The 13,795-nt window shown below is 38.5% G+C and overlaps 1 non-coding gene across 1 annotated transcript; it reads right to left on the bottom strand.

Annotated features, from left to right (window-relative positions):
- Positions 1-443: 443 nt before the first annotated feature.
- On the bottom strand, positions 444-550 carry LOC127124460 (small nucleolar RNA R71). The gene has a single exon (XR_007803948.1). It is a non-coding gene; the product is annotated as a small nucleolar RNA R71 (small nucleolar RNA).
- Positions 551-13,795: the final 13,245 nt, after the last annotated feature.

The raw sequence follows: 13,795 nt of genomic DNA, 5'->3' as shown, positions 1-13,795 counted from the left end.
GGTACAATATTCCTGATATCATCATTCCTACTACTGAACCAGTTGAAAAACCAACCATGGCTGCAGTGGGGCCACAAAATCGTCCTCTTAAATTCTACGCTACCCCGTCCCAACAAGAACCTCACAACAACATTGTTGTCCCTGCTATCGATCGAAACGATTTCGAGTTGAAACCCTCATTGTTATCAGCTGTCCAACAACATCAATTTGTTGGAAATCCTACGGATGATCCTAATGAACATTTGACCTAGTTTTTGCAGTACGTAGACACTGTGAAGGCGAATGGTGTATCTCATGATGCGATAAGACTACATCTTTTTCCTTTCTCTCTAAGAGACAAAGCTTGGGCTTGGTTGCAATCCTTGCCATCCAACTCAGTCACTACATGGGAAGAACTGAAGAACATTTTCTTAGCCCGATATTTTCCGCCGAGCAAAACTGCTATGCTGAGAGCTCAAATCAACGAATTTCGACAAAAAGATGCAGAATCTCTCTACGACGCGTGGGAGAGATACAAAGACATGATGAGGATGTGTCCACATCACGGTCTCGAAGACTGGGTGATCATTCACACATTTTTCAACGGGCTTCTGTATAACACAAGACTGACAGTAGACGCTGCCACAGGCGGTGCACTTATGGACAAGCCATACAACGAAGCCTATCAAGTCTTTGAAAACATGGTTTGTCCCAAAAAAAGGTGGAATGTACGAAATCAGTAGCCTTGACCATGTCCATGAAAAGGTAGATGCCCTTGTTCAAAAGTTAGACAACTTGACCATAACACCCGCAGCCACCGTAACTCCAAACTGCGAGTTATGTGGAGTTCTTGGACACACTGCACCAGAATGTCAGATATTAGTAGGAGTCTCCATTGATCAAGTGAATTATGCTCAAGGAAACCCTTATTCGAATACCTACAACCCAGGTTGGAAAAACCATCCTAACTTTTCGTATAAGAACAACAACACCTTGTATGCACCTGGCCAAGCACCTGCTGTTCCACCTAGATATCAAAAGCCAACTGCTAATGCTCCTAACATTCCTAGGAAGTCCAACCTTGAATTAATGATGGAAAGTTTCATAGCTACCCAAGCTCAAACAAACAAGGACTTCTTGAACCAAAACATACACACTGGTGAGCAACTTAAACAATTAGCAAACAAAGTAGACGCTTTAGCCACCCACAACAAAATGCTTGAAACACAGATTTCACAAGTGGCTCAACAACAAGCATTTACTGATGCTCCTACTGGCACATTTCCTGGGCAGCCATAACCTAATCCAAAAGGACATGCAAATGTCGTTATATTGAGAAGTGGAAAAGAACTAGACGGACCCGTAGATCCAAGACTTCAAAATCCTGCCATGTACCAAAAACCTGACAAAACAACAACTGAGATGGTAAGTGAACCGAAGGAGAAGGAAGATAATACCCAAGAGGCCGAAGAGAAAGAAAAACCTTATGTGCCTCCACCACCTTATAAACCACCCATTCTGTATCCTCAAAGATTCGCAAATTCTAAAACTGCAGGGCAACTTAAGAAATTTGTTGAACTCTGAAGCAACTGAACATCACAATACCCTTTATAGAAGCTATCACACAAATGCCCTCATATGCCAAGTTTCTTAAAGAGATCCTATCCAATAAGAAAAAGATTGAGGATAACGAAATAGTTACACTTACTGCTGAGTGTAGCGCAATAATCCAAAACAACATACCTCCCAAACTGAAAGACTCATGTAGTTTCTCCATACCCAATGTAATTGGAAAGTTCGTCATAGACAAAGCTCTATGCGACTTAGGAGCCAGCATTAGTGTAATGCCCTTATTCATCTGTAGAAGGCTCAACATGGGAGAACTGGGACCAACCAAGATGTTTGTTCAACTAGCTGACCACTCAATCAAATATCATGTTGGTATACTAGAGAATGTTCCAGTATGTGTAGGACAATTCTACATTCCTACCGATTTCATAATCATGGACATCAAAGAAGATGTCACTACACCTATTATATTAGGAAGGCCATTCTTAGCTACCGCCGGAGCCATAATAGACGTGAAAAGAGGTAAGATAACATTCGAAGTTGGAGAAGAAAAAGTTGAATTCATCTTGACACAATTCTTACAAGCGATAGTTATAGACGATACTTGTTATCTACTTGATGTCATAGACGAGTGCGTAAGAGAGATGGAGATGCAAGAAACCACATATTTTGATATAATGAAAATCCAAATCCCTCCAATCTTTGAAGATGATAATTGGCGTGAACCATACCAAAATGACAGTCTAAGCGAATGCTTAGCACTTACACCTAATCACATGCCATGCCCGAAGAAACCAGACTTATAATTAAAAACACTACCCAAGAACCTAAGATATGAATTCCTAGACACGGAACTCGAAAGACCAGTAATAGTCAACGCACACTTAGGACAGATTGAAACTGAAAATTTACTAGATGTCTTAAGAAAATATCCAACTGCGTTAGGCTACAACATCGCTGCTCTAAAAGGAATAAGTCCTTCTATCTGTATGCATCGCATTATGCTAGAGGAATATTGTAAAACCTCTAGAGAACACGAGAGAAGGATCAACCCAATCTTAAGTACTATAGTCAAGGATGAAGTAAAGAAGTTATTAGATACAGGAATCATATACCCGATCTCCGATAGTCAATGGGTTAGCCTCGTTCATGTAGTACCCAAGAAAGGGGGTGTTACAGTTGTTAAGAACGAGAAGGGCGAATCTATAGCACAAAGAGTTGTGATCGGAAGTAGAATGTGCATTGACTATAGGAAACTGAGCAAAGCCACTCGAAAGGATCATTTTCCTCTGCCTTTCATTGATCAAATGCTTGATCCATTGGCTAAGCATTCCCACTTTGGCTATCTAGACGGTTATTCAGGATTCTTTCAAATTCCTATCCATCCTGACGACCAAGAGAAAATAACCTTCACATGCCCTTATGGTACATTTGCTTATCGACAAACGACATTTGGACTATGCAACGGTCCCGCAACATTCCAAAGATGCATGATGTCAATCTTCGCTAACTTTATAGACGACATTATGGAAGTCTTTATGGACAATTTTTCTGTTTGTGGGCAGAGCTTTGAAGGATGTCTATCAAACCTTGAAATGGTACTTGAAAGATGGGTAAAGGTGAATCTCGTATTGAATTGGGAGAAATGCCATTTCATGGTCCAACAAGGAATCGTGCTAGGACATGTAGTATCTGATAAAGGGATTGAAGTAGATAAAGCTAAAATTGAAATTATATAAAATCTTCAACCTCCAAAAACCGAACGAGAAATACGAAGCTTCTTAGGACACGCCGGTTTCTACCGACGCTTTATCAAAGATTTCTCGAAAATTACCAAACCACTGACTGGTTTATTAATGAAAGGCGCTCACTTTATCTTTGATGAGAAATGTTTAACAGCGCTTGAACAATTAAAAACAACTTTAATCACCACACCTATCATGCAACCACTTGACTGGAGATTACCATTCGAAATCAAGTGTGATGCGAGTGACTATGTCGTAGGCGCAGTGCTAGGACAAAGGAAGGATAAAAAACTTCATGCGATCTACTATGTAAGTAGAACCTTAGATCCTGCCCAAATGAACTATGCCACCATTGAAAAGGAACTTCTAGCTGTTGTGTTCGCTTTAGAAAAATTCCGTTCTTACTTAGTAGGAGCGAAAATAATCATCTATACTGACCACGCTGCTATTAGATACTTGCTAAGTAAGAAGGATGCCAAACCAAGACTCTTAAGATGGATCCTACTCTTACAAGAATTTGACTTAGAAATAAAAGATAAGAAAGGTACTGAGAACGTAGTAGCAGACCACTTATCACGAATCGAAGGGAATAAGCCTGAAAAAGTTCCAATCAATGATGATTTCCCTTACGAACGACTTATATCCCAAATGGAAAGCGACATGTCTGAGCTAACCTTATATGATACCGAAATAGAAGAATCCGTGGAATAAATTCATACGAATATAACTCTGCCATGGTATGCTGACTTTGTCAACTACCTAGCTACTGGAGCACTTCCACCAGACCTATCATACCAACAAAAGAAGAAATTCTTTTATGATCTAAAACAGTACTACTAGGATGAACCTCTGCTTTTCAAGAGAGGTGCCAACGACATTTTCCATCGATGCGTTCCTGAGGATGAAATAGATGATATAATATCTCATTGCCATTCCGCTCCCTATGGTGGGCACGCAAGCACTTCAAAAACTTGTGCTAAGATCTTACAATCTGGCCTCTTTTGGCCTACTCTATAGAAAGATGTCCATAATACGGTTATAAATTGCGACCGGTGTCAATGCACTTGTAACGTTTCAAGACGCGACGAAATGCCACAAACAGGCATCTTAGAAGTGGAAGTCTTTAATGTGTGGGGGATTGACTTCATGGGACCATTCCCGTCTTCTTTTGGTAATAAGTACATACTCGTAGCTGTCAATTACATTTCAAAATGGATCAAGGTTGTAGCTTCTCCAACAAATGACACACGAGTAGTGATTAAGTTGTTCAAGAACGTAATCTTCCCTAGATTCGGTGTGCCAAAACTAGTAGTTAGTGATGGTGGCTCCCATTTCATATCAAATATCTTTAGAAAACTTCTTCTGAAGTATGGAGTCCGACACCGTGTAGCAACACCTTATCACCCATAAACCATTGGGCAAGTCTAAGTTTCGAGTAAAGAGATCAAACAAATTCTAGAAAAGACTGTCGAAATATCTAGAAAAGAATGGTCATCTAAACTAAATGAAGCTTTATGGGCATATATGACAGCCTACAAGACCCCAATAGGAACCACACCCTTTAAATTAGTCTATGGTAAATCATGTCATCTCCCTGTAGAGTTAGAACACAAAGCTTATTGGGAAATTAAGACCCTAAATCTAAATTATACTTCCGTAGGCGAGAAGCAAATTTAGACATTCACGAATTAGAAGAACTTAGACTAGACGCCTATGAGAATGCCAAGATATACAAAGAACGAACTAAAAAATGGCACGATAAACGTATATCTAGGAAAGAGTTTAATGTTAGAGACGTAGTGTTACTATTTAATTCAAGACTTAAGCTTTTTCCGAGAAAACTTAAATCTAGGTGGTCAGGTCCTTTCGAAATTACTAAAGTTTTTAAAAGCGGTGCGATAGAAATCAAGGGTAGAAATAGTGAATCGTTCATTGTAAACGGGCAGCGATTAAAGCATTATCATAATATTGACAATAGAAACTATTCAAATAGTCTAAGACTTATAGAGCTGCCCGCTCAACCCTAAAACTGATATATCGCGACATTACTGTCGAACTTACGACATTAAGCAAAGTGCTCGGTGGGAGACAACCCGCCTCTTTTTAATTTGTTATTGATTTTGTTATTTTTATGTTTTGCATTTTAAGTATTCTCCTTCTTTTATTATTACTTTTATTTTGCTCCCTTTCCTTGATTCTATGCAGTAACGTACTTGTTGTTTTTCGTTACTAACTTAGTAATATTGGCTACTGATTAACAGGAAAACTTAAAACTGGTTAGTAACTAATTTTCATCATGAAACAAGAAGATACAATTTTCAGAGACAGAGTTCAGAGAAGGCGTTATGATTATAAAGCTCAGAAGGATATGGCTTTCTCCATATATTATGATGGACCTACCATGGATAGGCTAGGTATCCACGATAGTATCTTGTTTATGTTTAACCAGCTAGGTTGGGAGAATGCTGCTATTAAGAGAAGGTTTGTCACATACCGTGAGCGTACCCTAGAATTCCTTAGCTCCCTAGTTTACATACTCGAGCATGGTTACAGACTCAACAAAGGGTTGATTTCCTTTAGGTTGTTTGGTATTGATTTCACTTATAACCGTAGAGACCTTGCTGACCTTCTAGGATTTTCTAGTGGCCCATTTGTATTCACTACCTGCCAGGAGGAATTAATCAATGACATTGACTTGGATTACTTTTGGGGTAGTTTAACTGGAAATCACCACCCTGACCCGCACCAGATGCATTATGATGTGATACACAACCCTGCTATCCACTACTTCCACAAAATACTAGCCCACACCCTATTTGGAAAAGAAGAGAACAACACCTTAGTGTCAAGGGATGACATTTTCATCTTACTCTATGTCGACCAAGGCCGACATGTCAATGCTGTAACATTTATGATGGAAAGATTTGTTTACCTTGCACAGAACAATCGTTCCCCAATCCTAATAGGCGGCTTAGTAACCATGATAGTTGATGCTATTGGACTTAGACACCCACTTAACAAACTTACACCTTTTGGAACCATCCGACCCATGGATATTGACTTTTTCTTCAACCAAAGAATTTTAGGAAACCTTGGACCGGACACTTTTGACCACCTAATTAATAATGAAGTTGTCCAGCTATTTACCTTACCAAACCATAAGAGAACGAGTGTTCATAACCGTAATAACTGGCTATATGATTTATATGAACATCACATTTCTCCACCATCACCTCCTGAGACACCACCTATTTATGAGTATTTTGATGACCATATCTCTGTTGATGAATCTGACCCTAAAACCCCTCCAAACTACTATAATCTGAATGAACCAGAAATTCCATCTTATGCCAAAAATCTGACCATAATTCTTACCTGTTTGGATGGTTTCCGTACTGAAATTACTAATGTGAAAGATGAACTAAAAAGCATGTGCCTTGATGTCTTAGGCTTAATGGATGTCACCGTCAAACAGTTTGATCAGTTGAACCAGGTGGTAGCTTCTTTGGGACAACACCATGGCTAACCACATCGAACGCTGAATTTTCCTACTCACATTAAAGCAATGAGGACACTGCTTTTTTTTAGTGTGGGGAGGGAGCACTTTACTGCTATTATTCTTTTAATGCTTACTGTTACTTTTAACTTTAGTCTTTACATTTAATGACAATTGTTATTTCTTGCTTCCGTGTTCAATTTAATTTACCTTTGTCAGTTCAATTTTGTTGCTTTTACTGTTGTTACTATCTTATTATTTTGTTCCCATACTGCTGCTATTTTATTTGTACTGCTGCTATTGTTTTGTTACTCTGTTTCTATGCTGTTATTGTCTTTACTTTCTTCTAGTTATTATAATGTCTATTTTTGCTATGGTACTGACAGTATGATTTACTCATAACATGCAAACAGTTAGAAATTAATGTCAGTAGTCATAAAGCATGCATTCAATTTTTCCATTTTCCCTAGGAAAAAATATGACCGTTGCATGTGACGCTCGTCACATGAACGTCACGACCGTTACACGTCTTACGACCATAACAGGTACATGACGCTCGTCACGCCTCCAGAATGCGTGTTCTGTTTTAATTAAAATAGAGGAGCACTATCCTTTTCTTCTTCCTCATCTACTCGTTTCTGTTTCCTTAACCATTCACCCACACCATAACCGTCCCACTCACACCCATTTATTTCTCCATTAACCCCAAATTATTCATTCCATTACCCCTTCCATCACTTCCTATTTAAACAGAAACAAATGAGTTTCCTATAACTCACGAAACCCACTTCTTCTATTCCTAACCTCAATTTGCATACACCATGGCCCGTCAAGAGAGACCTGCTCCCGACCTTTCAACTATCATATTCAGATAGGTAGAGGCCGGTGAATGAGAAATAGACAACTACCTCGGGTTCTATCAATGCTCAGTTCAACCCACGAGGTATGTTGATAATGATTGTCTGAAGGAGTTAGGGCTTTTAGATGGCGTGGAATGGATGTTGAACATCTCTGGTTTAACGCAGCTCTGCACCAACCCACAACTAACATATGAAGCTCTGACCCTGGAATTCTTGAGTTCATTCTCCTACATAACACCTACCGGTGCAACTCAGTTTCTCACCGAACTCGCCACATTCAGAATGTTCGGCACTGAGTATTCTTTGAACCAAACACAAATAGCCCAAATACTTGGTTTCCGACATGGAGATGGAGTTCATTGTCGTATCCCTGACGGATGGTCTGAAATAGCGTTTGGATTATGGCACAGTCTTACCAATGTTAACGTCACAAGTTGGGATGCACTCAACGCAACATATATTCATAACCCGGCTATCATATATTTCCACCGAGTTTTAGGAAACACGGTCTTCGGAAGAGTCAACAACGATAAAGTAAACTCTAAGGAGCTTTTCTTCCTTCACTGTGTGTTCACTCTGGTGGCGTTCAATGCTACTCCGTTCTTATTGGCCAACATCCAGGCTAACTGCATGAGAGGCGACACAACATTCTGTTTTGGAGGAATCATCACTTCCATAGCATTGGGCCTGAATCTGGGAGATGGGCTTGCTAACTTACCTTCCTTGTCGGCCGAGTTCCTTAATATCGACTATTGTCGCTTCTCGCACCTTATCAAAATCAGAGACAATGGGAGATACCACCCTGTGGTTCAGAACAAGATAGTCTGATGCGTCATTATGCCTAATAGGAATCGTATAGACCCGCAAAACATGGAAAATTGGATTTTTGATATGAATGCTCCTGAGCCCATTGAAGAAGATCCTAATAATAATGGAGCTGATGAAATTGAAGAAGAGTTGGACCGATAGGTGCCCCAGCCTATACTTGCTGAGATCCCACAGCCACCTCCTGAGCATGCTATAGAGACATCTTCCCAAAACCAACGAAGAAATGAGCGTTGACCCGCCACCACGGAAGACATCTATGCTGAGATGTTGCGACATAACCAAAGGACGGAAGAGCTCCAAACCAAAATGATTCAAGCGATCCAGCAAATACAAAGAGACCAACATGACTATGCAAACTGGCATGACCAAGGGATGGCGGAACTATCCAAAGAAATACGTGCCTTGACACATCGTGTTGATGCCATCCAGGAATACACTCTGCATGTGGGTTTGGATCCTAACCAGCATGGTAGAAGTGAATGTGCAAGAGCAAGAGTTAGAGCACGTAGAGGCCAACGTCATGGCGAAGAGTAGTGATCCTCTTGTTTCTCCCTTTTTCTCACTTTATTTTGTCGCATTGAGGATAATGCTTTGTTTAAGTGTGGGAGGGAATCCTTACCGTTTCGTTTATTTGTTTCTTTCTAATTAGCCATAACAGAAATTTTGTTTTTCATTTATTTGTTTCTTTCTAATTAGCCATAACAAAATTTTTGTTTTTATGTTAAATGCATACCCTACGAGTATATAGGTTGTCTTACATAGGTTCTGTTAGGAAGTTGAGAAAAATCTAACAAGATTGATACCGTTCTGATACCTTAGATCTCTCACTTTTGCGAGATCAGTTTAAATACCCATTTACCGATACCTTAAGTTTCCGTTCTAGATTAACCCCTAGTAGTTTATACTAGCAGTCAGCACCGTCTTAAACACAAACCATGTGAAGGGCCGATGAATATAAGTGATTGATACCTACAAATTGAAAAGATCCTCCATACTTTTCCTATTGAGAAATTGAAAATGCACCATACAAACGGTTGCAAGATAATCAAAAGGAAAGAAAACCCGTTGTCAGTTGGTTCAGAGGTACCTGGTACTAGACTCGGTAGGGCGAACTACGGTTCGATCTCCCACAACCTTTAATTGGGATATATAAAGGGTTACCACACTCATGTACCAGACCCCGTGCTAAAAAAGGATCAAAGCTACTAACCGGATACTTCACTAAGTGCGTGTAAAGGCAAATGGCTTAATGTGAATGCGCTAGAATGAAACCGGGTGAAATAGAAACAAGAAGCATTAGGTTGAGCTATAATAGCATGATTCGAACTAGTTTGTATAGAGGAGAGATTTATGTTAATGCTTGTGGCTTGTGTTGTTACTATATCTTTAGTGTTTTACTTGAGTATCTCTCATCCTAACGAAATTCCTAACAACCACGTACGAATTAGAAATGTGTCATGTATTCGCGTTTAACTAGTGTTTCGAATTTTATACTGATTATTTGCGTGAGGACAAGCAAAGATTCAAGTATAAGGGAGTTTGATAACACGAAATTGTATCGTATATTTTCCTTGATTTACATTCAAAAATCGTATCGTTTTCATTTATATTCCAATTATTCCGCAAGTGTTCGAGTTATTTTTTCAGGTATTTCAATTCCCATGCTTAAAGAGCAGAGTATAGAAAAGGAAGGAAAAGAAGAAGAAACAGAAGAGAAACAACAAAAAAATAAGAAAATATGAATTTTATGAATGTGACGAACGTCACACACCCCATCACGATCGTAATGCTACCCTTGATTGTGACGAACGCCACAAGTCCATCACGATCGTCACGTATGCAAAGTCAGCGTAATGGGTTTCAAACAAAAGTGGTTCATGTCTCCCCAGTCTTCGCTCCTTAAACCACCTTCCCGTGACTCCCACCCTCAACTAAGTCCTCCTTACTTTTCTCAAGCACTAAGACCAAGAGGGATTATAAAAGAATGGAATTTGGAAACTTCCGGGGGCTCTCTCTCTCTCATCCTATCTCTCTGCCTTTTTTCACTCCTGTAAATTTGTTTTCACGTTATTTTTCTTCAGCAAGCATTATTTTCTTTGACTGCAATTTGTTTACTTTTTCGTTCAGAGCTTTGATTTTTTCCCTTTTTCCTTTCCTTTTTTCACTTAGCCAAAAGTAGTAGTTTTCTACATTGGGGAACTACTGCAACTTAGTTAATTTAGTTTAAGCATTTGTTTCGAAGAAGCAGAATCCTACTGACCTGTGGAGGACTGCTCAAGTACTTCAAGATTCAGCCTAATCAATTAATCAAAGTTCCAGGTTTTTTATTCAATTATTATTATTTCTTTCTTATTAAATAATCATGTTTGTTTTATTGTTAAATTGTTTCTGTTCGTCTGTGTTTGCATTATTTAACATGTCCGGCTAAACTACCGGTATCGGTATGTAAACAATTTAATTAGACGGGATTTAATAATAATCGATGTAAACTTCTTTTCTCAAATAATCTTTCTGGCTGTGGTTTTTAATTTGAATTTAATTAGCTTTGTCACAAGAGTGAGAAGCTATTTAATACGGTTTTGCCACGAGAGTGGAAAATTAACTAAGGTTAGAACCGACAATCGCGAGAGCGTGAGGGTCTAACTGGATAGTAAAAAGTAGACATTGATTTTAAAAACAGCGAGAGCACTTTAAAAGCAATTATAACTTATTTATTTTCAAAAAGTATTTTTAACTTCAAATGGGACAGCGAGAGCGTACATTCTAACTTAAAAGTATAGTCCGAGTCAACAATCACGAGAGTGTGAGTAAAGCCTTTTAAATGAGTATTTTCTACTAAAAGGTATTTCGTAATTAAAATATACATCGGTGACTTATCGAGTCCCTGATAATTAATGTGTTGCATATTGATATCCCTTCGTTAATATTTTCTTAAAAACTTAATTTTCTTTAGATTTAGTTTTTGTTGAACCGAACCTCTAAAAATCACCGCCTTAGCTAAACATAGTAACATCGATAACATTAGTTTGACCATCGGTCCTTGTGGGTTCGATATCTTTTAAAACTAAACGACTAGATTGTGCACTTGCAGTCAAGTACCCGATAGACTATATTTTATATACAGTTGTTAAGAACGTATCATGTAACGATCCTAAAGGGGCATACATTAGGGCACCTATTTTTACCGGTGAAAACTATAGTTATTAGAAAGATTGTATGTGTATCCATATCAACTATATTGATAGGAAAGTATGGAAAGTCATCCAAGATGGTCTTATGGAAATAACCATGACCAATGCGGATGGCTTTGTTGTACCTAAACCTGAAGCACAACGGAATGAAGAAGATGAGAAAAAGTATAGCTACGATTGGAAAGCTAGAAATATTCTCATTGCCGCTTTAGGTGTTGATGAGTACTATAGGGTTTACCATTGTACTAGTGCTAAAGCTATGTAGGACTCATTGCAAATTACCCATGAGGGAACCAATGCTGTCAAACTAGCTAGAGTCAACACCCTAACTCAAGAATTTGACCTTTTTCTTATGGAAGATGGTGAAACCATTACCGATATGCAAAAGAGATTTTCTCATCTAATCAATCGGTTAAATGCTCTTGGTAGAAATACCCTTAATGATGTTGCTACTAATAAAATCTTAAGACGTCTTAATAGGGATTGGCTACCAAAAGTCACCGCGATCAAGGAATCCAATGATCTAAGAACACTGGACATGACGACATTGTTCAACAAGCTTTAAGAGCATGAGTAAGAGCTCATGAATCTTGAGAAACATGAGAAGAATCAAAAGAAGGAGAAGAAGGAGAAAGACAAGAACATCAAAAGGAAGTCTATTGGGTTAAAGGCTTTAATCTATAAGTCATCCACCAATGATGTGTGTGAAAGTGAGTCAAGTGATGATGACAAAGATTCGAATGAATACATGAGGCTGTTCGTTAGGAGGTACAACCGATACCTTAGAAAAAATGAAGTCCAACATTCAGACAAAAATCTTGTCAACTATAGAAGACAATCAAAATTTCTAAATCGAGAGGAAGGCAAGACAAACAAGTCAAAAGGATCATGCTTCAATTGTGGAAAGGCCAATCCCTATAAGCCAAAGTGTCCCTTATTGAATAAAGACAAAGGAAAAGACAAACGCCATAACAAACCGAGAAAACCTAGAAGAGTATACATCGTATGGGAGAGTGATAGCGATCCCTCAAGCGATGACAACTCAAGTGATGAAGAAGAAATTGTCAATCTTTATCTTACAGCTCATCAAAGGAAGAAAACGAATGTAAGCCATTCCAAATATGATCATACTGATAAAATGTCTTATGCTGATTTGCAAAATGCCTTTAGTACTTTACACAACGAGGCCAAGGAAGCTTTTAAACGCTTGGCCTCTAATAAGAAAATTTTCAGTCATTTAGAAAAGAAGATTTCTGATTCCGAAAAGGAATTATAAACTCTTAAGAAATCTATGATAGAGACTATTAAAGGCAAAACGGAAGACGATAAGGGATTCTGGTTTAGATGGGGTGGATGTGAAACTTGTCATATTTGGCAAAGAGAGGTTAGAACTCTCTAAGCTAAATTAGACAAGGCTTTACAACCTAAAGTTACCTTTGCTATTGATCAATCACACTTTAGAAGCAATATGAATAATCCTTATAAAAAATACACTTATGTGGTTAAGGATAAAGTTAGCAAAAGAAACTTTCATCCGAACTTAAATTGTCTACATTGTTGCAAAAAGGGGCATATTATTGCTAAATGTCGATTTAAGAGATTTCTAGTTCCTAAAGGCATTTTTCAATGGTTGGCCAAATGGAACCAAAGTTTCACTCACACACTAGGACCCAATGAAAATTGGGTACCTCCTTCCCTTATTTAAATTTGTAGGTGGAATGTCTTGAGGATACAGAGAGAACATGGGTTCTCGATAGTGGATGCTCAAGACACATGACGGGTGACTCTTCCTTATTCTTTGACTTTGTGGCTAAGAAGAAAGGGTTTGTGACCTATAGTGACAATAACAAGGGAGCTATACTCGGAAAAGGTAGTGTAGGTAATCCCTCATCTACTACTATCTCAAACGTCCTTTAGTTAAAGGCCTTAAGCACAATCTCATAGTATTAGCCAATCATGTGAAAAAGGGTATAAAGTCTCATTTTCAAAATACTATTGCATGATTGAACATAATGATAATAAGAATGATGTGGTTAAGGGCTGGAGGTAAAATAATGTATACATGCTTAACTTGAATGAAGTATCCTCGACAAGCGCTAAATGTCTCATCTCCATGAGTGAAGACTC

This window comes from Lathyrus oleraceus, chromosome 2 (genome assembly GCF_024323335.1).
Source record: "Lathyrus oleraceus cultivar Zhongwan6 chromosome 2, CAAS_Psat_ZW6_1.0, whole genome shotgun sequence".
In the NCBI taxonomy this organism is placed as follows: domain Eukaryota; kingdom Viridiplantae; phylum Streptophyta; class Magnoliopsida; order Fabales; family Fabaceae; genus Lathyrus; species Lathyrus oleraceus.
Note: the sequence above shows the minus strand (reverse complement) of the source record. Positions and strands in the feature narration are given on the sequence as shown.